Consider the following 2,609-nt stretch of genomic DNA (forward strand, 5'->3'; position numbering starts at 1 on the left):
CCCAGCTCATTTTTGCACTTTTAGTAGAGACAGGGTTTTGCCATGTTGGCCAGGCTGGTCTCGAACTGCTCGCCTCTAGCCTCACCCACCTCAACCTCCCAAAGTACTGGGATTACAGGTGCAAACCACTATGCCCAGAACACATTTTCTTAATATATATTTTTTCATGCTGAGTGTCAAACCATGAGCCTCACGTCCTAGGTGATATTTAGCATTCCCAAAATGGTATAGAGTGCCCAGAAGGCAAATGTTTTGTCTTTTACCAAACACACATCACTTTGCTTTTGCATATATATATATACACACACACACATGCCTAATATACACATATATGTTTTTTTTTCCACACTGAACTCTAAGTGATCGCCATGCAAAGCATAATTGCTTTCGGATCTTGTTTAGTTTCCTAAGAAGGAAGTTTCCTTCTAGGAAGCTGCACTGGCTAGATGCCTTCACGAAACACTAACAGGATTTCAAAAGAAATTTGTTTCTTCGGAAAGAGAAAGAGGTGTCCATGAAACCTTTGTGAGAAGACAAAAACACTTAAGTGATTAAAAACTACTCATGGTCTGCAGGTAAAAAGGCATATGTATCCCAAATGTTGAAGCCATCGTACTTCTATTCACACCCCTAAACCGTGTAGAAGTTCGCTGGGAGGTGAGGACTCCAACAGCTGTGGAAAAACGTTTCTCTTTCCTCTCAGCTTGCACACATCATGGCGGTTGCCGCCCAGCAGCCTCCTCAGCCTGGCGGCGGGAAGCACAGAGGCAAGGCTCAGTATGTGCTGGCCAAGTGGGCTCGGTGCTGCGACTCTGGCGGACCCAGTCAGCTATAGCCCAGGTTATGGGGCATCCTCATCACCTGCAACATGAACCAGCCCAAGTGTGTAGAGGAGGCCTACACCCTACTCAACGAATATGGCGACAACACGTATAGGCTGGAAAAGTTTACAGACAAGGATCAGAAGCCCCCTGGAAGTGAGGGAGAAGATGATGATGTGGAGGCTGCCTTGAAGAAAGAAGTTGGTGACATGAAGGCATCTACAGAGATAAGCCTAAGAAGATTCCAGTTAGTGGAAAGTGGAGCAAATAACATTGTCTTCATCAGGACACTCGGGATAGAACCTGATAAATTGGTGCATCATATTCTCCAGGATGTGTACAAAACCAAGACGACTCAAGTTATTCTACGAATGTTACCCATCTCAGGCACATGCAAGGCTTTTTTAGAGGATATGAAAAAATATGCAGAAACATTTTTGGAACCCTAGTTTAAAGCTCCAAGCAAAGAGACGTTTCAGATTGTGTACAAATCTCGAAATAGCAGTCATGAGAGGTGAACCCAGCCAGACTTCCTGGGGCCAGTGGGGACTTGGAGAACTAGTCGGTCTTACAAGGGGATTGTAAAATGCACCAATCAGCGCTCTGTAGCTAGCAAGAGGTTTGTAAAATGAACCAATCAACACTCTGTAAAAATGCACCAATCAATGCTCTGTAGCTAGCAAGAGGTGTGTAAAATGGACCAGTCAGCAGGATTCTAAAAGTAACCAATCATTGTGAGGATTGAGAAAAGGGCATTCTGATAGGACAGAAACAGGACATGGGAGGGGACAAATAAGGGAATAAAAGTTGGCGACCCCAGCCAGCAGTGGCAACCCACTTGGTCCCCTCACATGCTGTGGAAGCTTTGTTCTTTCACTCTTCACAATAAAATCTTGCTGCTGCTCACTCTTTGGGTCCATGCCACCTTTAAGGGCTGTAACACTCACCGGGAAGGCCCGTGGCTTCATTCTTGAAGTCAGTGAGATCACGAACCCACCAGAAGGAACCAACTCCGGACACAGTCACATGAATAGAGAAGTTATCAAAGAATTGGGAGGAATAGTGTGTACCCTCAATTCAGAAAATAAACTGGATCTCACCAATCCACAGTACATAGTGGTAGTAGAAATCATCAAAGCTGTCTGTTGCCTGAGTGTCGTGAAAGATTACATGTTTAGAAAATACAATTTCCGGTTGGGCGCAGTGGCTCATGCCTGTAATCCCAACACTTTGGGAGGCCAAGGACATGGGCAGATCACGAGGACAAGAGATCAAGACCATGCTGGCCAACACGGTGAAACCCCATCTCCACTAAAAATTAAAAAATGAGCTGGGCATGGTGGTGTGGGCCTGTAGTCTTAGCTACTTGGGAGGAGGCTGAGGCAGGAGAATTGCTTGAACCCGGGGGGCTTAGGTTGCAGTGAGCTGAGGTGGGAGATGGTGCCATTGCACTCCAGCCTGGCAACAGAGCATTCAAAAAAAAAAAAAAAAAAAGAAAGAAAGAAAAAGAAATTCAGTCTCCAGGAGATGATAAAGAGCTCTAAGGATCCATCACAGCTTAACTCAGAGCAGGGAAATGGGAAAGAAGGTAAACTGGAAGCTGCTGACAAATCAGATCGAAACAACACAGCAGAAGGGAAAAATAACTAGCAGGTACCAGAGAATACTGAGGTGCTGGGGCAGACGAAACCGTCTAATCCGCAGGTGGTAAATGAGGGAGGAGCCAAACCTGAACTTGCAAGTCAAGCCACAGAAGGGTCCAAATCAAATGAAAATGATCTCTCATAG

At 45.4% G+C, this 2,609-nt stretch overlaps 1 pseudogene; it reads left to right on the forward strand.

Annotated features, from left to right (window-relative positions):
* Window positions 1-715: 715 nt before the first annotated feature.
* On the forward strand, window positions 716-2,609 carry LOC126950738 (THUMP domain-containing protein 1-like; annotated as a pseudogene).

The sequence above is a fragment of the Macaca thibetana genome, chromosome 3 (genome assembly GCF_024542745.1).
Source record: "Macaca thibetana thibetana isolate TM-01 chromosome 3, ASM2454274v1, whole genome shotgun sequence".
Lineage (NCBI taxonomy): Eukaryota > Metazoa > Chordata > Mammalia > Primates > Cercopithecidae > Macaca > Macaca thibetana.